This window comes from Hemiscyllium ocellatum, chromosome 4 (assembly GCF_020745735.1).
Source record: "Hemiscyllium ocellatum isolate sHemOce1 chromosome 4, sHemOce1.pat.X.cur, whole genome shotgun sequence".
Taxonomy (NCBI): Eukaryota; Metazoa; Chordata; class Chondrichthyes; order Orectolobiformes; family Hemiscylliidae; genus Hemiscyllium; species Hemiscyllium ocellatum.
In genome coordinates this window covers 18636486-18662751 of record NC_083404.1, presented here as the reverse complement: position 1 = coordinate 18662751, position 26266 = coordinate 18636486, and the positions used below count along the sequence as shown (strand labels likewise).

The window sequence follows — 26266 nt, the reverse complement described above, 5'->3', positions numbered from 1 at the left end:
CAAAGACATTTGAATCTAGTGATTACTCCTGTTTCCCTGTAATTTGAGACAAAAATGCTGCTGATTAGTCAGAAGCAAACTGTGAGTTACTATTTTACCTAAACAATTTCTAAACAGAGCTTGTGTCATTTCAATTAAGGTACTCATTATTTGGCCAATTTGTTTATATTTTCACAATTGGAGATTTTAATTTCACAAGGGTAGTGATCACACTTGAATCCATTTTTCATTCTGGCAAATTTAAAAACTGGTAATATGAATTAAGATGGAATTCTTTAGCGAGAGGTAGGCACTAGTGTGGAGATAAGAAGCTGTGTCTCTGTGCTGTTTCTCATCTCTTCCATGCACTTTGATTTCTAATTATTTGTTATGTTATCTTTCTCGATCTTGATATTAAGTTATGATGCTTGATGACAAAATATATGTAAATAATTTTCGGAGTTAAAAAATGATAAAATATATTCATAGCTAGATTCTGCAATATGCCTAAATAGTCTTTTTTTTAGAATTATCAAGGTGATAAGTGAGATATTGACATCTCTACTGCCTCCAATCTGCTGAATCACACTTTCGCGATAAATTTTGATGCCCTCGTCATCATTAAAACCATCCCCGTCTCACCTTGATCTTTCTTCTGATATGGCCACAAACTGTTTCCTTTAAAATCAAGAGATAATGATTTCAATGCCAATGGCGGACAACTAATTGAACCATTCATTGCTTGATCTGAGTGGACCACATAAATTATTCGCAGGTATTGCTGTCCTCTGGCAAACTGTTCGCTATTCTAGCACCACATTTGCCAAAATAATCCCTGCATTACCAGTATATATTTCTTATTAATTTCTTCTCTCTTAACTTATTCACACTCACCTCCAACAACAAGTGTGACATAAAAATTGTCACGTTGGATTGGAAGATAAAAAATGTATGCCATAATCAAGAAAGGAGGGAGAAGGAAAGCAGGGTACTACAGGCCAGTTAGTCTCACATAATTCATTGTAGAAATACTGGAATCCATTACTAAGAAAATATGGCTAATGTTTAACAAATTTGTTAACTATTTGTGGATATAACTAGTAGGAAAGATACAGGGAATAATTTCAACAGTATTCAATAACATGCCACCCTAAATAGTTGGTAAACACAGCAAGGGATCACAGAGCTGGGTGTAACAGCATGGATAGAGGAATGGCTAAAGGTAGGTAGCAGAGAGTATAAATAAATTATTCTTTTTTTCAGTTTGGCAAGTTGTTATCAGTGAGGTACCACTCAAATCAATGTTGGCACCTTAACTACTGTATTTCTAGTCTTTGTTATAAGAGTGACATATTTTATTTGAGGAAATAAAGAAATGGAAATTTGGACACTGCTGTGCTGTAAATAATAAACAAGTTATTTTGTTGACAACCTAACGGTCAAATCAAGAACTATATGGTGTTTATTTATTGGTTGCACAAGGTCACCAACTTTTGCCAAATCTGGATTTGAACTGTGTGAGATAAGCAAGTACCTGGTGACATTGGATCAAGGAAAAAGTGTCTATCAACAGCTTTTGGATCGTTAAGTTGCAGATTGTCACAGAACTAAGAGCAGGCATTACAGTCAAGTTTTCAGAAAGCCTGCAAAAGACAGATCTTGCACTCTCACTCACTCTCACTCATTCTCTCTCTTCCTTCCTCTGTGAGTGGAATAAAACAGCACATAATAACTCTGAAGATAAGAACGTCGAACTCAAATAACCAGCTGCCTACTAAATAGAAGATGTTCTGCGGTTAACAATGATATGAATTCATCAAAAACCAAAAGATCAGTGAGAAAGTTACTTCATTCTAGCCTTGTGGCTTGGAGCCTTGCTTCACAGAGTTTGTTGTTTTTGCTTATATTTTCCATCCATGATATTTCTGTGGAACGATTTAGCTTGATTGTCCTATCTGTGAATTACTGTCTTCATGTTTAAGACTTAAAGTGAATGTAGTTTAAGGTAACAGAATAGTTAACCTGTTTTCCACTTTTTAAAGTACAAGTTTCCTCTAAATTAAGTTTTTGTTTTCTTGCTCGTTAATGAAATGGCTTCATCCGGAGGCTCACTGAAGATGTTACTTAGTATGGTGATAAAACATCTGAAAATGAACCTTCCAGCTCAGCAAGCAAACCTACATCCAGAATGAAACCTGTTTTTTTTTAAATCTTAGTGTTTGAAGTCAGGCAAAGTAACCATCTTAGTGATTTCAGTTTAGTCATTTTTATGCTTATTCCTGTTCATGGAATAGCCAGGCTTGATTATGGGTGCAATCTTCCTATCAGGGCCATAACAAAACCATGGAGGTGGTTGATAAAGGATGTTTGAACATTGTCAACGTGTGATTGGACATGGAGCCAGAATGAATCTCAAAAGAGGGCAGATAATAAGTTTCTCATCTTATAAAATAAGACTGATTTGGAAGTAGTTATAATTATTCAGCAGATGGCTGAGGTGTCTCTGACTGATTTATAAGACTCAGGATAGGTGAAAGAATTGGAATTAATGATGGAACTTCCTATAAAAGCTAAGATGGCAGAGATTATTAATCAATTGGCACAGCATTTGGAAATGCACGAGACACAGTGGGTAGCATTTGAGTTCATGAAAATTTGATTGCAACTGAAATTACTTGAACAAGAGAAAGAACTAAAGCAGCTTAAAATGGAAAGAGAAATAAAACTTAAACGAATTAGGAAAGAGAGAGTTTGAGAGGCTGGGACCAGAGTTTCAGCAGAGTGAAAAGGAATAAGACAGGAAATTTAAAAAAGAATACCAGCCTAGAAGGTTAGAAATGTAAAGAGATCTTCTATGTGGAAGAAGGCTCTGTCTAGGAAAACCCAGCCATAATATGAAGATCAGTACTAAAATGTTGAAAGTTGTACAAGCCCTATCAAAATTTGAAAAAGTGGTTTTGGTGTGTTTTCTTTGTTGTGGTTTGAAAAGATAGCAAAGCAAATGAAATAGCTAAGGGAAAACAGCTAGGAAAGAGCCATGCAGAGCACGTTGAGTTCATAAAATTTATGCATCACTGTTAGAAGAGGTCTCAATAGATAATGACAGTAAAAGAGGCTATTTTTGGGTCAGGAAATTCCCATTCCTGAGCACATAGGAGAAGTTTTGAAACTTATGGAAGCAGTCTGCACAAACCAACATTGTGTTACCCATTCAAATCCAAAGTAATTTGGATCAATATATATGGCCATTAGGAGTAAATACCATGGATGAAGCTCTATTTGAAATTATTCTGTTAGAATTTTAAAAATCACTACATTTAGGTTGTAATTACTATGTTGAAGATGTAGGTTACAACTACAACATACAGGAAAAAAAGCTGACAATTTTGAGCTGATTTTTGTTTTTGTTAACCATTGTTTCATAAATCCACAAAGGACAGAAAACTGGAGAATGAAAGAAAGGCAAGTAGCCAGGATAAACAAAAGGCAGCTGTGAATGCACCAGAAATTTCTTTTAAACTGGAAAGGAAGGTGCGGAGCATGAAAATGTGTAAAGAAAATTCAAATACCTTCAATGTAACAAAGTAGGACACTTTCAGATTGCTTGAAGTTGCATAGGAAGCCCATGTGACTTATTTGTGGTCCATGAGAGTGAATCTGGAAGAGGCATTTGGAAGGACAGTACCACTAATCAAATGTATTCTTCAACCACAACTATGAAATTAAAGGTAAACACTATTCTATGTGCAGGAGAGGTGAATAAAGTATATGAGAGATATAAGGTATATTTATCAAAAAGAAAGGTAACCCCTTTTTGTTTACACCGTAACTGCATTAAGGTATGCAACAGATATTGAAATCCTTTCGGTGGAGAAGAATGTAGTTTTTCTTTCAGAGCATGCATTGAAAGCCTAAGTTTTTAGTAAATGTGAAAGGTAGAGCATGCATGCCTGTTCATTAGTACAAAGAGCATTTGGAATGTGACTTGATTTCTAGACCAAGATTTTAACTTTGTCTAGTTCTTTTCAGGACATATTAAGTAATTTGTTTATGAAACAATTGAAGTGCACCACATAACCACAAACAGCTTTGGAGAGAGAGCTTCAAATTATCAAGACTATGATTAAGAGATATTGTCATGAATACCATCAGGATTGGGATACAGGATTGGATTTTGTTTGTTATCTATGATCATGACATTTGAGATCCATTATAATTGATCAAGGAAAAAGATTTTTAAGACAAATCCTAAGTCATGGATTATGCATCCATATTTCTAGGAACATGCAAAGTGGTACAGAAGCGTTTAAGAATATCACTGGTAAGGATGAAAGAATGGGCAGACAAACAAGCTGCAATTAGAACATTTCAAACAAGAGGTGGTGTAAATTTAATAACATTTACAAGACCAGTTTCAGAAAGTGAGATTTATTGATATATGTACAACATAGTTAACAAGTTAATAAAATTACTTATCTGATAGGTACTACCAATCACAGGAACAAGAGTCAGTTATGTCACAACATGTGTTAAAAGTGATGTCACCGTAGAGAGGAAGATAAGAAAAAGTATTTCAAGTGGTAAGAATAGTGAAGTTTGGCAGAAAGAGTGATTTGGGAGGAGAGATAGACAGACAATTCACAAACTGAGCCACCTGCAATCCAATTAGCCGACCCTGAAAAACTGTGACAATTAGACATCCTCTAATTGTCCCTGGAGGAAGCCATTGGATATATTCAGTAAGGTTACTTAAATTCAGAAAGCTTTGTAGGAACACACCAAAGTGTGTTAGCCAGGCATGATGTGGATGTAGGGGAATCTATGCCATTGAACAACATCCTTACTATTTAAGCCCTGAAAGAGAAACAGGTGCAGATGGATTCAATGTATCCTGGAAAATCACTTGATTGAACTTAGTAAAAGCAGCTAAAATTCACTGGTGGTGTTGATTCCTAAACTGGATGGGATGCCTAGATTTCTGCATAGAGCATAGAAAAGAAAGTTAAGTAACAAAACCAATTCCTTAGTTAGGTTATATTGATTAGGTTTGGTAGTGCTTCACTTCTTACTAAGGTTGAACTATTGAAGAGATCCTGACAAATTCCATTAGCATTAATAACTAGAGTGATATGTTTTCTCCAACTGTGTTGTATTGATGTCTAGTCATCCTGTTCTGGTTTAAAACACCTCAGCTACATTCTAAAGACTTGTGAATCAAATTGTAGCCAGTGTGAGTAATTATGTAGTTTATTTGGACAATGTCTGTGATAAAGCCACATTTGGGAAGATCATCTAAAGCAATTAGAAGACATTGTTTAAGAAGTTACAATTAGCTGGCTTAGTAATAAATCTTACCAGGTGTGAACTCAGCATTTTCCATCAGGATCATGACAATGTTAATGAATTAAATGAAAGTAGTATAGTGCATTTGTGTTAATAACTGTAAAGTTGTACAGAAGATAAAATGCGAGACAGACATCAAAGAGTGTACAAACATATCCAATAGGTTAAATGGGGAGGCAAGAAGATAACAGATGGAGTATAATGTGGAGAAATGCGATGTTATTCACTTTGATATTAAGAATAAGAAAATAATTCTTAAGTGGTGAGAAACTACTAACTGTTAGTGTCCTTGTAGATGAAAAACAGCAAGTTAACAAAAGAAAGCTTCATAAAGCAGCCAGAAAGAAAATTGTTGTTGTTTGGCCTTTAATTACAAGGGGATTGGTGTAAACCAGTAAGCAATTTTTTCTGCAATTGTACACGACTTTGGTCAGACCATTCCTGGAGTACTGTGAATATTTGTAGGCTTCATTCCTAAGAAATACTTAGGTAAAGGTGAATTCTGCAATTTTAGACTGGAAGAAAGTAATTTTTCATTTCTCATGTTAGAGGCAATTCCGGTTTTTCAGGGATCAAACCATCATTGTGATTAATTACTTAATGGGTTGCTGAAGTTCCTTTAATATAAAGACATGTGTAAGAAACTTAAGATTTTCTGTCTTCTAATTGGAACTCACCCAGATAATTGGGAAGATGAATGTATACCACATGATCTTTCACAATGCCTTTGAGAATGACTAACAATCAGTTCTTTCTTCTAAGCCAGCAGCCTTTTAAATGGTTGACCACTCCAAATTTGTCACTATTGAAGTTTCAAGAAAAAGAATAGAGCATAACACTGCCCACATTCTTCACAAATTCCCCATGCTCCATCTATGTCAACTATTTTTCTCCCCTTCCAGCCGATGATACCTTCGATGCCAACTGATACACTTCTGTCAACTTTCTTTATAAAGTTATGCTAACATATATCCCCAACCCACCACCCTTTTCACTTACACTACTATACCAACTGAGCCAGTATCCACCATGGGCAGAATTAAGGGCCCATTCAGCATTGAAACAAAATAATGTGAATTGTCTATTACAAATTTCACTACATTTAAAAAAAAAACACAAATTCGTACTGACCCACTTGCATTCCTTCAATTACAAAATTTCTCATAGCAGTAAGCATTTCATTCATATGTTTCATAGCTTACAGCAGCAACCATTCAAATTCATACACCCATTTCAATTTCTGTAAGTACTTGGACCTGCCAATCAGTGAAATTGTAGACATCCATAAACAATAATTGATGGTGTGAAATCAGTCATGCAATACTAATGCAATTAGGGAAACCCTCTGACCTTCGAGAACAGACAGAACCATGTAGAAAACAGTGAACTTTTTTGAAAATTAGAGACTTGTAAAAAAAATTTGAAGAGCGGGACATTTAAATATATTAACATTTGACATCTCCTTTTGCAAGTTCCTGTTGATATTTTTGAGCTTTGACAGCTAGTCTTGATAGGTCTGATGAGCTTGACAGTTAATGAGTTAATTCACTTCTTACGTAATTACACGCCTAATTTTAAATTTAAAGAAGGAACCTGACTTACCTATAAGAATCCCAGGACCATATCCAAATGCGTACCATGCCTTCTCAAAAGAGTATGAGCTGTTCAAAGTTCAGACCTGCTCCTACCAAGTCTAATCTGTGCACCTCCTCATGTTTTAACCATCCAGATTACCAAGATAACATCAGAATGGAGGCAGTTGCTGTTTTCTATGGGAAACTGCTTCCGCAAAATGGGTACCAAAACAGGTGCTGTGTTTGGGGCCAGGATTTTGGGAACAGGATTTTTCAGCCACATCTATTATTTGTGCTATGATGGAAAAGCTTTCTGTTAATATAAAATCCAGAGCTAAGTATCAAAATTTCTAAATTTCATGTGGTTTACCTTAAAGTATGCTTGAAATCAATTTTGTCAAGTGGTAATGTATCTTTTTCGCACTTATATAAATTAACTAGAAGCTAGTGAGATAGAAAGTGAACATTTTGGTTTCAATTCTCCAAATTTCCCTACATTTGGGGAAGGTTTCATTAGATTTGCTATTTTCCAATGTAATTTCTTTATTCAAAAATGGAGGGAGACAGAAAGAAGGAAACACAGGCCAGATAGCTTAACATCTGTCATATGGATAATATTCGGCAATATTAAAGACCTTGCAGAGGTTACTTAGAGAAGTTCAAAGTAATAGGCAGAGTCATCATGGTTTTGTGAAAGAGAGGATCATGTTTAACCAATATGTTGAACTGCTTTGAGGAACTAACATGTTGTGAATAAAGCGAACCAGTGGAAGTACTGTACTTGGATTTTCAGAAGACATTTAATAAGATAGCGCATCAAAGATTATTGTGAAAATAAATTGAAAGCTCATAATATAAGTGGTAAGATGTTGACATGGATGGAGGATTGGCTGGCAAACAAGAAACAGTGCAGTCATAAATGGGTCGTTTTCTGGGTGGCAAAGTTAGTTGAGTAGTATGCTACAGGAATCAATGCTGGAACCTTGGCATTTTATACAAACTACTTAAGTGACGGTAACAAAGGTGTGACTGTTAAATTTACTGATGAGATAAAGATAGTTAGGCAAGTAAGCTGAGGAAGGAAGCTAGGTGAAGCTGGAGATCAGAGTCCAAAAGTGTGGCGCTGGAAAAGTATGGCAGGTCAGACTGCATCCATGGAGCAGGAGAAGCGGCATTTTGGACATAAGCCCTCCTGATGAAGGCTTATGCTTGAAACATCGATTCTCCTGCTCCTTGGATGCTGCCTGACCTGCTGTGCTTTTCCAGCACCACACTTTTTGACTGAAGAAGGAAGCTACAAAGGAATATGGATATTTAAATAACTGGGCAAACATGTTGCAAATGGTGTGTAATTTGGGAAAATGTGAGATTGTTCATAAAGGCCTTCAGAATCTGCAAAGTTAACTAAATTGACAAGAAGTTGGTTCATGGAGTATAATGAGCCAAAATGCAAGGCAATTCAAACATAGAAACAATATAGTATTGCATTTTATTTATATGGTGAAACGTTGCTATATGATGGTCTTCAGATGGATTTTTGACCTTATGCAAGAAACATTAAGATGGAGAAATGTATTCTTTTGTACTACTTATATTTTCCTTTACAGACTGCATAGAGTTCTGAAAGGTCGGCAACACTGCAAATCACTGCTACGCACTATGATTTTCAACTACATGGATGAGGAATGCCTTGCAGGGAGCCCCCACCTTCACCAGCACTTAAGGTAAGTCTTCATAGCGCTACTTGAGATAAACTAAAAACTAGTTTATGCCTGATGTTTAGGTGAAGGTTTTTAACCCTTGAACAGCAAGTAATTAGGAAAGCACATGATAAATTGCCTTTCTTGCAAGTGGGCAGGTGTAAGGAAGTTTTGTTGCAGTTATATAGGAGCTTGCTGAGACCAGATATGAAGCACTGTATCTTGGAGAGAGATTTAGGAGAGTTTGAATAAAATTACCTATACCTTTACAAGTTGGTTTATTTTTTTTAGAAGAATGAGAAACAATTTTGTTGAAACGTAATATTCCTGAGAGGCCTTCATACGCTAATGTTTGAAGGCTAGCTGCAAATGTAAAACAAATCACAGTCTCAAGGCAAAGAGTCAACCATTTCTGAGAGAGATACAACTTTTTTTCACACAGTTATAAAACTTTGGATTTCGCTAGCCCATGGGACTGTGGGTGCTCAGTCAATCACGTTTTCAAGTTTGCATTTTTAAGAGATTTGAAGAGAGTGATGATTGGGCAGTAAAGGCGAGTTGAAGTACACGATCAGTTATGATCTTATTATGTGATAGAACAGGCTTAAAAGGCTAGCCTTTTGTTGCTTCTATTTCTTGCCAGGTTTTTTAAAGGTTGAATACAAGCAGTGGAGATCTGGATGTGTTGGAATTATTTTAGAGCCTGGTAAGGAAATAATTTGATAAATTCAACTTGGAGGCAACAAAAGCATGAATAGGAGTTTTGGGGATGGCTAACCTTGAGGTCAGAGATTTTCTGAATATGGAAGTTGGTGGTCTTGATGGTAGACTAAATGTGAAGTTTGAAGCTTAATTCAGCATTGAACAGAACATCTAGATTGCTTTTATATGTATCTAGCAAAGGGCTGGGGAAATCCAAAATTAACTGTTTTTATGCATTTCCATGATGAGATCATTGATAGAGGCTTTGAAAAGCTGTCATCATCACCGCACAACCTAATTATGAGATAAAGTAACAATGACAATTTAAAACTTTATTGACATTCAGAACATGTTAAGGTAAAGACTCTATCAGGACCATATCAGACTATAGCGATGCTCTCCTATTTGAGAGTGAGAGATGACTGATTGATTGTTGATGGTTTACCCTGTGGGTCACCAAATCTCAGGAGGGATTGAGAAGGAGAGTCCTTCATGGTAACCTCAGTTTTTAGAGGAATTGAACCTGCTCTGTTGGTCCCACTTTGTATCACAAACCAGCTATCCAGCCAGCTGAGCCAACCGACTAGTAAGAAATCTCCTGATTGCCAGCTATTGTTCTCCCCCACCAACTCTCTGACCCTTGGCCCATGAATCTGAACTTTTATACTCCTACATTTTGGACACTACGTGGAGGAAGGGCTGAGGATAATAGGGACACAGAATGTACTTTGCTGGGGCTCTCCAATGTTCATCATCAAACATAACTTGATAGTATCACTACCATCTGAACTGGCTGAGTGCTAAACAACATAATTTCCATACTGTACTGCAGCAGACATTGAGGGAGCGAACAAGATGGAAAACTCTACTTAATCCTTATCAATCTACCTGTTAACTGATGTGTCTGTCCAGGACCGTATTGGTAAGAGTGACCAGTACACAGTCTTTGTGGAGGTGAAGTTCTGTCTTCACATTTGTCTGTGCCCTCTGTCATGGCACTACCACCATGCAAAATAGGACACACTTTGAAAAAATCGAGAGCCTCTAAACATCAGCGTCCATGAGACATTGTGGATCATCAGAAACAACAGATCCACAGTTTAGTCACAATCTGTAATCTTATGACCTGGCATTTGCCCAGTTTACTTTTCACCATCAAGCCAAGAGATAAACACTGATTCAAAAATGCAGGTGGAGATGTTAAGATCAGTATCAACCATGCATAAAAATGAGGTGTCAACCTAGTGAAACTACAGCATGAAACCACTTGCATGCCAAGCAGCTTGCAATTGACAGGTCCAAGCAGTCCCACAACCTGGTAAAGCTCCGCAGTCCTACTACATCCAATCCAATGTTGTTTAATTGTCCACAACCAAACAGGAAGTGGGGGTCTACAGATATCCCGACCTCAATGACAGGGAAGCCAAATACATCAGTGCAAAGGACCAGGATGAAGCATCAACCAGGAGTGCCTAGTGGATGATCCATCCCAGCCTCGTCTTGAGGTCCCCAACATCACGGATGTCAGTCTTTAACCAATGCAATTCAATGCACATAATAGTAAGAAACAGCTGAAGCTACTGGATTCTGCATGGGCCCTGAAAACATGGCAATATTATTGAAGTCTTGTGCCCCTGAAATAGCTGTGCCTCAAACTAAACTTCCAGAACAGCCAAAATGTTCCCAGGTATGTCCTGTACAGAAAAGCAGAACAAGTCCAACCCAGTTAGCATCCTATCAGCTTACTCTCAATCATCCGCAATGTGATGGAAGGGGTCACGGATGCTGCTATCTGATGCAAAGGAATAACTTGTTCATTGACGCTCAGTTTGTGTTCTGCCAGAACTACTCAGTTTCTCAATTCATTTCAGCATTTGGTAAAACATGATCGAAAGAGCTGAACTCCAGAGATGAGATGAGAGAAACTGCCTTTGATATCAGTGCAGCATTTGACCAAGTATGGCATCAACATCAAGACATTCCAGCAAAGCTAGAATTGATTAAAAACTGGAAAGCCCTTTACCACCTCGAATCCTATCTAACAAAAAAAAAGAAGACAATTATGGAAATCAATCATCTCAGCCCTAGGAGTTCCTCAGAGTAGTGTACAAGGCACTACCATCTTCAGTTGCTTCATCAAAGAACTTCCTTCAATCATAATATCAGAAGTTGGATCTTCCGCTGATTATACAAATGTTCAGCATGAATCATAATAGCATCTGTCGTTACTCCTTTGAGACTGAAGCAGCCCATGTCCATTTATAGCAAGACCTGGACAAAAATAGGCTTCTGGTAATAAGTGGTAAGTAACATTGCCTAGTATTTCTGTGGCATGAATGACCACCTCCAACAAGAGAGAACCTGACCATTTTCTCTTAAATGTTGGATGGCAGTAGCATTACTGAATGCTTTACTACCTACATTCTGGTAGTTACTATTGACCAGAAGCTTTTACATGGATATTGCCAGGAATAGTATGCCTGAGTAATATGGCGAGGTTGGCCAGATTAAGACTTCATTCCTTGGAATGTAGAAGAATGAGGGGTGACCTTTTATTGAGGTGCATAAAATCATGTGAGGCATAGATAGGATGAATGGGGTGGGGAATTGAAAACTAAGTGGCATTGGTTTAAGGTGAGAGGGGAAAGATTTAAGAAGGACCTGAGGGGCAACTTCTTCATACAGAGAGTAGTGCGTATATGGAATTGGCTGCCAGAGAAAGTGGTTAAGGCAGGTACAGTAGCAACATTTAACAAACATATGGATAGGCATATAGATAAGAAGGGTTTAGAGGGATATGGACCAAATGTGGACAGTTGGAACTAGCTGAGTGAGCATCATGGTCAGCATGGACCAGTTTGGGCTGAAGGGCCTATTTCCATGCTGTATTACTCTATGACTCTAATGGACCAGCCAGTGGCGAAAGGAATAAATCAGAGGCTAGGAATTCTGTTGCAAGTAACTCATCTCCCGCCTCCCCAGTTTCTAGTAAAGCACAGGTTTATTGAGTCATACAGCACAGAAGCAGACTCTTCAGTCCAACAATCCATATCGAACATAATCCCAAATTAAACTGGTCCTACCTGCCTGCTCCAGGCCCATATCCCTCCAAACCCTTTCTATTCATATACTTGTCGGTGTCTTTTAAACATTCTAATTTTCCCCACATTCACCATTAGGTAAATGTGAGGTATTACATTTTGATAAAACAAACAAAAAGGCAGGACTTATACAACTAATTGTAGGGCCCTGGGTAGAACAGAGAGAGACCTAGGTGTACATCATTCTTTGAAATTTACATCACATGTAGATAGAATGGTTAAGAAGGTGTTTAGCATACTTGGCTTTGTTCCTCAGACCTTTGAGTATAGGAACTAGGACATCATATTGAGGTTGTGCAGGACATTGATGAGGCCTCTTCTGGAGTTCTGTATGCAGTTCAGTTCATCCTGCTGTAGGACGAATAACATTAAATTGGATACGGTTCAAGGAAGATTTACCTGAACATTGCTGGAATTGGAGGGTCTGAGTTATATTGAGGGTCTGACATTATAGAGGTTTATAAATTCATGAGGGACATAGACAACGTGAACAACAAGTGTCTTTTCCCTCAAGTTGGCGAATTCAAAATTAGGAAACATATTTTTAAGGTGAGAAGAGAAATTTTCAAAAGGCCATGAGGGGCAGTTTTTTTATACAGCGTAGTTTGTGAGCGGAATGATCTGCCAAAGGAAGTGGTGGATGCAGGTACAGTTACAACATTTAAAAATAACATTTGGGTCAGTGAATAGGAATAGGAAAGATTTGGAGGGAAATGGGTCAAATGCAGGCAGTGGGCCTAGTTTAGTTTGGGAACATGTGTGGACTAGTTAAACCAAAGAGTTTGTTTTCACGCTATATATCTGCCTGACTCTTCTAAGTCAGGAGTGTGATTGGATACTCTCTCCTTTGCTGGATGAGTACAGGCCAACCATATTCAAGAAGTTTGACTCCATCCAGGACAAAGCATCCCATCCATCACCTTCAACATTCATTCCATTCACCATTGACGCACCATGGCAGATGTTTATATTATCTGCAAGATGCACTGCAGTAACTCATTGAGTCTTCTGCCAGCACCTTTTAAACACATTTCTTCTACCACTTACAATGGCAAGTGCAACAGATGCAAGGGAATGACATCATGTGCAAGTCTCCCTCCAAGTCACTCACTTCCTGATTTGGAACTGTATCATTAGTGCAGTGTCGTTGGGTCAAAATTCTGGAACTAATGCACTGCTAACATTCCAAGGCGAAGGTTTAAGAAGGGGGTTTGAGTTATAAGAAGAGGCTGGATAAGCTGGGACTGTTTCCCCTGGAATGTAAGAGCTGAGAGGGGAAAGATGAAAACGGACCTGTGGGACAACCTTTTTGCACACCAGCTGATGCATATATGGAATGAACTGCCAAAGGAAATGGTAGAGCCAGGTACAGGTACAGTTACAGCTCCATGAAGAGACATGGTTTAGAGTGATATGCAGTCAAATGGGGCTAGTTTAGTTTGGGAAATTGGTCAGCATGGACGAATTGGACTGAAGGGTTGGTTCCATACTACATGACTCTATGACACTAATAGCGTTCCCCTTCTTCCGTCAATACCCAGCTCCACCTTTTCTGAGGCAATTAGGGATGGGCAAGAAATGCCTCCAGCCTGCATTACCCATGTCCCTCAAATGAATCGAAAGAAACCTTTGTTTGTCAGTCACAAATCTTTTGCTCATAAGTGTGGTCATTACTATCCATAATTTTTGTGTCCTTTTATAGAATGCCTGTCGTGCAGAAAGAGGCCACCGGCCCATCGAGTCTGCACCGACCCTCTGAAGAGCATCCCACACAGATCCTAATACCTTAGCCTATCCCAGTAAGCCCACATTTACCATGGCTAATTTATGCACATCCCGATACACAACAGATAATGTTGCATAGCCAATCCACCTAACCTGCACCTCTTTGGACTGGAAGGAAACCAAGCATCTGGCAGAAACCCACGCAGAGTTCCAAGAATATGCAAATTCCATTTTAGATGGTCACCTAAGGCTGGAATCAAACTCCAGTCCCTGGCGCCGTGAGAGAAGCATTCTGAGCCACCATGCCATCCTAAAGTCTCAGTTGGAAGTTGGTGATGTTGGACAGTACCATGGGCTGAACCTATGGCATTAACGTTATTGCCACCACATTCTAACCATCTGAGCTAGCTGGCCACCAGTTTGTTTATACATCATAAGTAAATAACAAAATGCATACCTAATGAGCAGAAAAATAAAAATAGGGAATACAAATGATTTTAAAATATACAAAAATGAATAGATTACATTTAAATGATAGATCTTTACAGCACAGGAAGTCTGTGTTCGTCAAAGACTACCCTCAAGCTATCCTTCCCATCTTCCAGCACTTAACCAAAGCCTGTATGCCTTGACATCACAAGTGTATATCTGAATACTTCTTAAATGTTATAAGGGCTCCTGCCTCTACCACCCATAAACACAGTGAGTTCCAGTGCTCTAAATGCATGTGTAAGAGTCAAGATTTTGAGACCAACTTTTTTTTCGCAAAATTAGAGGTGGACGTTTAGTTTCGTGGTATTGAAATCCATGCCAGAATTGTGAAACTGCTGAGTGATGCTGACACTGACTGGTTGCTGACCGTGGTTCTGAATTCACAATGCAATAGCTGTCACCAAGTACTCCTGTCATTGAAATGAGAAAAGTGCATGTGTGAAAAAGATTCATTGTACGGTTCCCACCAGGATTGTACCAAGGTACATGAAAAACTGAGGACATTTGGGCTAAAAGCCAGGGGTTAACTTATGCATGCAATATATGAGAAACTAGGATTTTGTGCCCAAAAACTGGGGTCAGCTATAGCTTAAGATTGACTGTTATTTGAAGATATATGGTCAATTTTGATGAATAACAAACTGTTAACTGGTCATTATGTCCTCTCTGAAATCTCAATCTCTCTAATATTCACTGTATTTTCCTGGGACCATTGTGATTCAAGGGACCTTTTAAAATGACAGGTGAGGCACAGATCCAGAAGTCTTCCATCTATTTCTAATATCTCATTTGCACCAGTAGGGGAAGAACTGTTCTGAAGAAGGGTCACTGGTCTTGAAACATTAACTGTTTTCTCTCCACAGATACTGCTAGACCTGCTGAGTTTCTCCAACATTTTTCTGTTTTGTTTTAGATTTCTAGCATCTGCAGTTCTTTGTTTTATTTTAAATGAATGGGATATAATTATGTAGTGAAAACTAATAGATATTTAGATCTTGATTTTCTTTTCTATCAACAAGGCTTCAGAGGTATGTCTACAGTGGATACTGGGTGAGTTGACGTGGTGAGAAGGTGATGGCTGGGGGGGTGCTTGAGTTGGTGTCGATGCTATAAGGAGTCTTGTGGCTGAGTGGGGAGATCATAAGTCAACATTAGGGCGATAACAGGACATGGAGACAGGTAGTGGCTGTCAATTTGCATGGAGGATACAAAGAGCTTTTTAGGATGCTTAGGGGTCATGAGTTGGTATGGAGCATCTGAGAGGCCATTCAGGTTTGGTCAAAGCATGATTCGGTGAAATAAGATGATGGGCATAGAGAGAGGCTGAGAGGATATGAATAGTGAGTGCTGAGTGCCCTAAAGGAAACTATTTTTAAATAACGCCCCTATGGTTGCCACTAATCCATATTGAGGATGCGCAAGCTTGAATCCTGCATGGATCATGTCATTTGGATATTACCTCCCAAGGCAGGTGCACTAATCGAGGAAATATCCTGACTCACTACCGGCCTCACGAGAAATTAATTGTCCCAATGTATCCCACAACCACTGCTTTTCTATCAATCTTCAAAACAGTTTGCCTAATCTACTGTCAATATAACTTGTTGTCCTGTCACTTCATTTGCACAATCAGTTTCTACTTAAGTTAATTAACTGTTTGGATCTTGCTTAGATTCTTTTCAATGACTGCAGCCTTCAATACCTTACAGATGTCCTGCACTGTAATCTGCACTCCACCAAAGGTGCCTTCTAGTTCTTATGGGCAGACTGCTTTTTTTTGTTTTGAGAAGATTTTAGAAATTATTTTAGATGGTTATTTTGTTTAGGGTCCACATGTACATATTGCAGTGTATAATTTTATTTTGCACTTGCATTGTAATCATATTTGGCAATAATTCACTCATTGCTTGTACATTGTCCGTGTGATGCAGAAAAACATGTGCTCAGGTTTTGTGGATCTTCATGCACCCATGTATAAACCAATGTATTGCACTGTGCTTTTAATTTAAGCTGTTCTTATATTGTTTTATTCCAAAATGCTGTTGCTATTTTAATTTTTTGATCATTTTAATTTTCTGAATCCTTGTTTTATTATAAGGTGTCTTATTATGAACTGTGATTATTTTGAAACTACTCTTGAATCCTTCCCTTCTTTCCCTTGAAACTGACATTAATAATTTATTTCAGAGATTGAAATTTGTCCAGAATATTGATCTGAAAGTGAATAATTTGGACTACAGGCCAAAGTGGGGAAAAGATCGTTCACTTTCAGATCATGATCTCAATTCAAGAAGCCAAGGTATAGAAGTGGTGTGGTCAGAGATGAGGAATAGTAAAGACACGAGGTCATTTGTGGGAGTTGTGTTCAGTAACTGCTTGGTAGGAGATGATCTCAGGAAGAAATAATCAAACCATGTCAAAGGGTACAGTAATTATCACTGGAGCTTTTAAACTATATATATACTGGAAAAATCAGATGTGGAGGAAAGTAGTCCAGATGAGAGACTCTTTGAATGTTTTTGGGACAGCTTCTTAGACAAGTATGTTATGGCACCAACCAGAGAGGGGGCTATACAAGACCTGGTTTTGATCAATGAGATGGCAGTAATTCCTGACCTCACGGTGAAAGCACCCCTAGGTAGTAGTGGCCATAATATGAATGAATTTTATCTCCGTTTAAGGGAGAGAAGTGTGTTTGAATTCAAACAAGGGCAATTATGAAGGCATGAAAACAAAGCTAGCAAAAGTGAACTGATAACTTAAGGGATAAATCAGTAGAACTGCAGTGATAAGTATTTAAAGGAAAAGTGCAGAACAGATACGTTCCAACAAAGAAGAATTCAAAGGCACACCATTCACCGATAACTAAAAAAGTAGTGAAAGATAGTGTCAAACTCAAAAGCCATATAATTATGTGAAGATAGGTGCAAGGTCAGAAGATTGGACAGAATATAAAAAAACAAAAATTAAAAGTTTGGCAAGGAAGGGAAAATGTAGTGTACAAGAGAAAGTTATCCAAAAATATAAAAACAGGAATTATTTCTTCAGCTATTTTAAACAAAAAGAATTTTAAAACTAAGCACTGATCCGAAAGAAAATGAGTCTGGTGAATTAATATTGGAGGAATAAAAGGATGCCAGATGAATTGAACATATATTTTGCATTAGCCTTCACCTAGAGAGAATACAAGTAACATCCTGGAAAAGCTATAAATCAGGAGTTGAAAGGGAGGAAGGAACTTGAGACATTTCCAATTATCAGTGAAGAAGTATTGAGTAAAATAATGGAACCACGAGTTGACAGATCCTGATGGATTTCATCATAGAGGCTTAGAAGTAGATTGTGAGATAATTGATGCTTGTTCTGAAGAAGGGTAACTGGACTCGAAGCATTAACTCTACTTTCTCTGCACAGATAAGATGGGAGAACTTGCAGCATGTGTTAGTACCTGGAATTTTGAAGTTGTGGCCATTTCAGAGACATGGCTAGAGGAAGGATTTTTACAGATTTAGGAATTTCGATGTTTCAGCAAGAAAGGGGATGCTGGTTTAAAAAAAGGGTGGGATTGAAGGGGGTGTGGGGTGGATGTGGCATTGTTAATCAAGGGTAGTATTAACAGCAGCTGATAGAACGCTTGATAATTCATCCACTGAGGTAGTTTGGGCTGGGGCTAGAAACAGAAATACAGAGGTCACTCTGTTGGGAGTTTTCTATAGGCCTCCAAATTGTTCCGGGAATGTAGAGGAAAGGATAGCAAAAATGATTCTCGATAGGAGCGAGAGTTACAAGGTAGTTGTTATGGGGGACTTTAACTTCCCCAATATTTACTGGGAATATAATAGTTCAAGTAATTTAGATGGGTCAGTTTTTGTTCAATATGTGCAGGAGGGTTTTCTGACACATTATGTCAACAGGCCAACAAGGGGAGATGCCATATTGGACTTGGTATTGGGGAATTAACCTGGCCAGATGTTGGATTTGGAGATAGGTGAGCATTTTGGCGATAGTGACTATAATTCGGTTATGTTTACAATAGCAATGGGCAGGGATAGTATATATGGCAGGGAAAGTATAACTTGGGGAAAAGTCAGTTATGATGTGATTAGGCAAGATTTAGGATGCATAGGATGGGGACGGAACCTCAGGGTATGGACACACTGGAAATGTGGTGCTTATTAAGGAACAGCATTTGTGGGTCCTTGATAAGTATATACCTATCAGATAGGGAAGTAGTTGTCGAGAGAGGGAGACGTGGTTTACTAAAGAAGTTGAAACTCTTGTCAAAAGGAAGAAGAAGGCTTATGTGAGGATGATGCATGACGGCTCAGTTAGGGGGCTTGAGAGTTTTATAAGTTAGCTTGAAAAGATCTAAAGAGAGGGCCAAGAAGAGTCGGGAGGGGACATGAGAAGTTGTGGGTGGATAGAATTAAGGAAAAACCCTAAGGACTTCTGTAGGTATATCAGGAATAAAAGAATGACTAGAGTAAGATTAGGGCCAATCAAAGATAGTAGTGGAAAGTTGTGTGTGGGATCTGAGGACATGGGGGAAGCGCTTAATGAATACTTTTCGTCAGTATTCATGTTGGAAAAGGACAATGTTAGTGAGAATATGGTGATACAGGCTACATGATTGGATGGGATTGAGGATGGCAAAGAGGAGGTTTTAGCAATTTTGGAAGATCTGAAAATAGAGTGGACCCCTTGGGCCAGATGGAATTTATCCTCAGATTCTCTGGGAAGCCAGGGAGTAGGTTGTAGAGCGTTCAGCTTCGATCTTTGTCATTGCTGACAGCAGTGCCAGAAGACTGGAGGACAGCAAATGTTCCCTTGTTTAAGAAGGAGAGTCCAGACAATCCTGGTAATTATAGACCAGTGAGCCTTACTTCAGTTGTGGGTAAAGTGTTGGAAAAGGCTATAAGAGATAGGATTTATAATCATCTGGAAAGGAATAATTTGATTAGGGATCGTCAACACTGTTTTGTGAAGGGTAAGTCATTCCTCATTAACCTTATTGAGTTCTTTGAGAAGATGACAAAACAAGTGGATGAAGGTAAAGCGGTTGATGTGATGTGCATGGACTTCAGTAAGGCATTTGATAAGGTTCCACATGGTAGGCTATTGCACAAAATATGGAGTTTTGGGATTGAAGGTGATTTAACGGTTTCAATCAGAAATTGGCTAGCTGAAAGAAGACAGAGGGTGGTGGTTGATGGGAAATGTTCATCCTAGAGCTCAGTTACCAGTGGTGTGCCATAAGGATCCATTTTGGGGCCACTGCTGTTTGTCATTTTTATAAATGATCTGGATAGTACCAGATGATGTTGTGGTTACAGAGGGACACAAATAAGATGCAGAGCTGAGCTGATAAGTGGCAAATGGAATTTAATGCGGCAAAGTGTGAGGTAGTTCACTTCGGAAGAAGAAACAGGAATGCAGAGTACTGGGCCAATGGTAAAATTCTTGGCAGTATAGATGAACCGAGAGATCTCAGTGTCCAGGTGCATAACACTCTGAAAGTTGCTACTCAGGTTGATAGGGTTGTTAAGAAGGCATATGGTGTGTTGGTGTTTAATGGCAGGGGGATTGATTTATGATTTAGCTGTACAAGACACTGGTGTAGCTGCACTTAGAGTATTGCGTGTAGATCTGGTCACCGCATTATAGGAAGGATGTAGAAGCTTTGGAAAGGGTTCAGAGGAGATTTACTAGGGTGTTGCTTGGTATGGAGGGAGGGTCTTGCAAGGAAAGGCTGAGGGAACTGAGGCTGTTTTGTTGGAGAGAAGAAGGTTGAGAGGTGACTTAATCGAGACTTAATCAGACAATTAGATCTGATGGACAGTGAGAGCCTTTTTCCTCTAATAGTCTGTGTGTGTGTGTGTCTGTCTGGGTTGAAGGTTGTGAGTGTGAGAAAGTGAGATATCAGGGGTAGTTTCTTCACTCCAGAGAGTAGTAGGGGCATGGAACGGCCTGCCTGCAACAGTAGTAGACTCGCCAACATTATGGGCATTTAAATGCGCATTGGACATACATTTTGATAATAATGGAATGGTGCAGGTTAGATGGGCATTGGATTATTTTCACTGGTCGGTGCAATATCAAAGACTGAAGGGCCTGTACTGTTATGTTCTATATTCTATGCTGCTAGACATATTGAGTTTGTCCAGCAGTTTCTATGTGTTTAAGATTTACAGCATTGACAGTTCTTTGTTTTAGTTTTGAGATAATTGATGGGTTGTCTTTAATTTTCTAAAACGCAGGAGATTCTGGAAAGGTTCCCTTAGATTGGAAAATAGCTAATATAACTTCTTTATTCGAAAAGGGAGGGAGGCAGAAACCAGGGGACTACAGGCCAATTGGCTTAACATCTGTCATAGGGAAAGTGTTAAAAGCTGTTATTGAAGAACTTGGATAAGTTCAAGGTCATCAGGCAGAGCCAACAATATTTAACTAGTTTATTGGAGATCATTGAAGAAGTATCTTGTGCTTGGATGAAGGGGAACCAGTGGATATATTATATTTATATTTCCAGAAGGCATTTGATGAGATGTCACATCAGAAATTATTGTGGAAAATAAAAGTTCATGATATTGTATGTAACATATTAGCTTGAATAGGATATTTTTAACTGGAGTGTAGGATATTGAGGGATGACCTTAGAGGTTTATAAAATCATGGGAGGTATAGATAAGGTGAATGGCAGGTGTCTTTTCCCTAGAGTGGGAGTTTTCAAGACTAGGAGCTCTATCTTTAAGGTGAGAGAAGAAATATTTTATAAAGACATAATGGGCAACTTTTTAACACACCAGAATGGTTTTATTTGGAATGAACAGTTACAATGTTTAAAAGACATTTGGACAAGTGCATGAATAAGAATTGTTTAGAGGGATATGGGCCAAGTGCAAGCAAGTAGAACTAGTTTATTTTGGAATTATGGTCGGCATTGTTTGGTTGGACTGAGAGGTCTGTTTCTGTGCTAACTCCGTGACTCTGGCTCTAAGATTGCCTCGTTAACAGGATGCAGAGAATAGAAGTAAACGTGTCTTTTTCAGGCTGGCAGAATGTCATGTGTAGTATACCACAGGGGTCAGTGCTGAGACCTCAATTCTTTGTAATGTATATAAATTATTTGGATGAAGGGATTGAAGGCAAGGTAGCTAAGTTTGCTGATGACACAAAGGCAGGTAGAAAGTGAGTTGTGAAGAGGACCTAAGAAGCTTACAAATGGATATAGATTAAATTAGTGGGCAAAGATCTTACAAATGGAGAATAATGTCTGAAAATGTTAAATTGTCTATTTTGGCATAAAGAATAAAAAGGCATATGATCTAAATGATGAGAGGTTGCAGAACTCTGAGATGTAGAGTGATCATAATGCATGTATTATGGAAGGTTAGTATGCAGGTAGAGCAAGTAATAGAAAAGCTAAAAGAATGAATTATTGTTAAGGAAATTGCATGCAAGTTTAGAGTTTTTTAAAATTCCTTTATTGGATGAGGGCCTCAGTAGTTGGCCAGCATTTATTGCTCATCCCTAATTACCAAGAGGGCAGTTAAGAGTCACTGATATTCCTGTGGGTCTGGAGTCACAAGTATCCGGACCGGGTAGGGTTGGCAGGTTCCTTCCCCAAAGGACGTTAGTGAACCAAGTGGGTTTTTTCCAACAATCAACAGTGGATTTATAGTCATCATTAGAATGTGAATTCTAGATTTTTATTGAATTCAAATTCCAGGATCTGCCATGAGAGGATTCGAACACTGGTCCCCAGAACATTATTTGGGTCTCTGGATTAATAGTCCAACAATAACACCACTAGGCCATTGCCCTGCCCTTAACAGGGCATTATACAAGGCATTGGTGAGATCACAATGGGAATACTATATGTTGTATACATATATAGTGTGTATATCTAGAATATTATTATATGTGCTTGTCAATGTGTTGGAAGCAGTTCAGAGAAGATTTCCTAGACTAAAACCTGGAATGAGCAGATTGTCTTATGAGGAAAGGCTGGACAGGGTAGGGCTGTATCCTCTGGAGTTAGAAGAGTCAGAGTTGGTTTAATTGAAATTTAATCCTGAGGATACTTGACTGGGTGGATGTGGGAAGGATGTTTCCTGTTATGGGAGGATCTGCATCTAAGAGTCAGAGTTTAAAAATAAGGAGTCAAAAAGCAGTGAATGTAGAATGTTCATATGACTGAAGGCTGATTCTTGATTTACCAAAAGGATGAAAGATTTTCAGGAGTATGTCAGAATATGGAATTAAAATTAAGATCAGATCAGCCATGATGTTATCAAATAACGGAGCAGGCTCAAAGGGCTAAATGGCCTTCTGTTGTTGCTTCTTTGCATGTTCATTAATTGTTGAAAATGTGTTGCTGGAAAAGCGCAGTAGGTCAGGCAGCATCCAAAGAGCAGGAAAATCGACGTTTCGGGCATGAGTCCTTCTTCAGGAAGAAGGGGCTCATGCCCGAAACGTCGATTCTCCTACTCTTTGGATGCTGCCTGACCTGCTGCGCTTTTCCAGCAACACATTTTCAACTCTGATCTCCAGCATCTGCAGTCCTCACTTTCTCCTGTTCATTAATTGTGCCTTGTACCAAATTGATCCTTAACTCGACACTACAGAAGTGATGTGTGCATAAAAAAGGCATTAAATATTTGATATGAAATAATGACATAAGTTTGCACCAAAATTGCATAATCTCTAAAATAACGTGAAGTATACTTTTTATTTTGGTTTGAATATTAATGTCACATATACTGGGATACAGTGAAAATATTGTTTTGCATACTGACTAGACAAATCATACCTTACAAGTATATCAGGGTGAACAGAATGTGCAATGTAGTGTTAGAGTTACAGAGAAGGTGCAGAGAAAGCTTAGCTGTAAGATGAGAGATCTGTTCATAAGTCTGACAGCAGAGAAGAAGCTATTCTTAAATCTGTTAGTACGAGTTTTCAAATTTTTGTATCTCTTGTATAATGAGGGGTCGGTGGGTTTGTGTTGGTTGTTTTCCCAAGACCGTGCAAAGTATAGACAGTCACTGGAAGGAAGACTGATTTTCATGATTGTCTTGGCTGTACTGATAAGTCTATATACTTTCTTGCAATCTTTGCCATACCAAGCTGATCCAGATTGGATGCTTTCTCTGGTGCATCTATAAATATTTGTAGAAGTCATTGTGTATATGCCAAATTTCCTTAATCTTTGAGAAAGTAGATGTACTGTTATATTTTCTTGACTATAAGATGGACCAGGACAGATTGGTGATGTTTACCCCTAGCAACTTGAAGTTCTCAGCCACCTCAGCCTCATCTAGCATTTGTTTTTTGCATAATTTGAACAAAGGCGTCAATAGAATTGGCATGTCTTCCTTATATACAGATTATACATCACCATCAATTGCTATTCTGTTGTTAATGCATGAGTGTGGATTTTGGCCTCCAACACTTTGTTTTGCCAGGCCTACTGTTACTGTATTTTTGAGCACTGCTATTGAACACCTGTTTTCAGATATCATCCATAATTCTTTGAAAGTAAGGTTTTTCTCTGCCAGTTATCCTGCCAAATTGCTTTGTAGACAACCATCACTTCCTTAAATCCTGAAGTGTGGATAACTGTTAATGTGTGTGATGTAGTAAAAAGTAAAAGTTTCCATAAAGAGAGACAACTGGTGGTGTTTTAACATGAGGATCACCACTTCTTAGATGAGAGTGGAGGTTGAAAAGGAAAGTCCATCATGATAATCTCTGCCAGTGCAAGAATTGAACCAGTGCTGTTGGTGTCATTCTGCATCACAAACCAGCCATCCAGCCAACTGAGCTAACTATACCCATGATGTAATAAGAATTAATTTTGATTGCTTGGTCAACAGATGTGAAACAGTCTAAAGGTAATCATTGGAACTGCAAATTCCTCGGGTACAGTTTGAAGTAGAGCTGTAGGTTACAGCTATAGTCAGCAAAATGAGGATAGAAACTTGCAGGAGATGGAAATCTGATGTTAGAGAACAGTGGCAATTTCATGAAAACACACATGCTTGGAAAATGAAGACAAATTTTCAAGACATAAGCTTGATGTCATTCTAGCTAAAATACAATTTTTATTTTCTTAGATAAATCTCCATATGAGTCTTTAAAAACAGAATTTATTTCAATTTAACAGAGAGCAATTTCCTACAAAATAGATTGTTTCTGTGGAAATACTCTTGGCGGTACAGATTTTCATCTTTTGAAAGGTCTGGAGGAGATGAATAGTAAGTAGAATAAAAGGTCAAGAAAAAACTAAGAATAGAGACTAGAGAAATCATAAAAATATCACAAAGGCTATTCAGATTGGAGAGATCAGAGAAAAAGGAAACATAAATAGTTATTGCACAATAGCAGAGTAGCCACCAAAACACAGAAGGAGAATAATAAGCAGTTACTACAGAAAAATCATCGAATCCCTACAGTGTGGAAACAGGCCTTTGGTCCAACAAGTCCACACTGACCGTCCAAAGAGTAACCCATTCCCCTACCCTATTGCTCTACATTTCCCCTGATTAATGTACCTAACCTGCACATCCCAGAACACTACGGGCAATTTAGCACTGCCAATTCACCTAAACTGCACATCTTGGATTGTAGGAAGAAACTGGAGCATCCACAGGAACCTCAAGCAAACATGGGGGGGAAATGTGCAAACTCCACTCTGACAGTACCCCTGGAATCAAACCCGGGTCCCTTGCGCTGTGAGGCAGCAATGCTAACCACTGAGCATTGTGTCACCCAAAAAGATGAAAGGATAAAAATTAAACATTTCATAACTAACCTAATGAATGTTACTGGATTGTTGAAAATAGAACAGTTAACAAAAATTGTGAAGCATTTCACAAAATAATTAACTTTCCGGGTTGGTATTTTTATCTAGTGGATTATGGCTGTAAGAATTCTGTGTGCAATGCATTCCAGAGGGGTTAATATTTTGTTGCTGTGTTTGTGGTTTTAATAATTCAGTCCTCCAATGCTTCCTAATTCTTTGTAAAGGTGAGGAGGGCACAAGAAGGCGGGATTTCACCCTCTCTCATGGGTCTCTGGGGGTGGGAGATGAGTAGGAAAGTGGCAGCTCTGCAGTAGAAAGCAGACCATAGGCAGCCAGAGTAAAAAGAGCACTGCAGAGAAATGAGAACTGCAAAATTCTAGGAGATTTTGGTGAGACGGAATGCAATTTGAGTGAGTAGAAGGAGAATAAACAGCTGTTTCACTTGAACTGGCTGGAAGCTCGTTACAGAGCAGAATAGTGTAGTTTGTAAGAATATGAGGTACGCATTCACTTATTCACAAGAAAATAGGTAATTAAATTGGACAGCGCCTCAGACTGCTGAAAATATGTTAAAAAAAATCTAACTGGAAAAGATTTTTAATTGCTTAAGAAATAATTGTTTGTCAACCTTATTATATGATGCCATTGTAAAATTGCAGTTCTTTTATGCTTTTCTGTTTATTGTGTTTTATCAATTTTTAGTTTTGGAAGAAAGTTTGTTTTACTAGATTATTTGATATGGATTATACTTGTACTCTTGAGTCTAAAATAAATATTGGTATCATTAATAACTTGCATTAATAAATGTTTATTAATAATCTGTATTTATCGCCAGTCTCAAGA

General features: G+C 38.3%; 1 protein-coding gene across 2 annotated transcripts in view; it reads left to right on the top strand.

The window, feature by feature from the left end:
* Positions 1-26266, top strand: part of LOC132815314 (transmembrane protein 200A-like) — a 46902-nt gene that overhangs the window by 3578 nt on the left and 17058 nt on the right. The window contains exon 2 of one of the 2 annotated variants that reach the window (XM_060824164.1): positions 8504-8620. The exons of the other annotated variant lie outside the window; for it this stretch is intronic. The gene's annotated coding sequence lies outside the window, so the exon portion shown is untranslated. The remainder of the gene's footprint in view (positions 1-8503; positions 8621-26266) is intronic. 2 annotated transcript variants of the gene reach the window in all.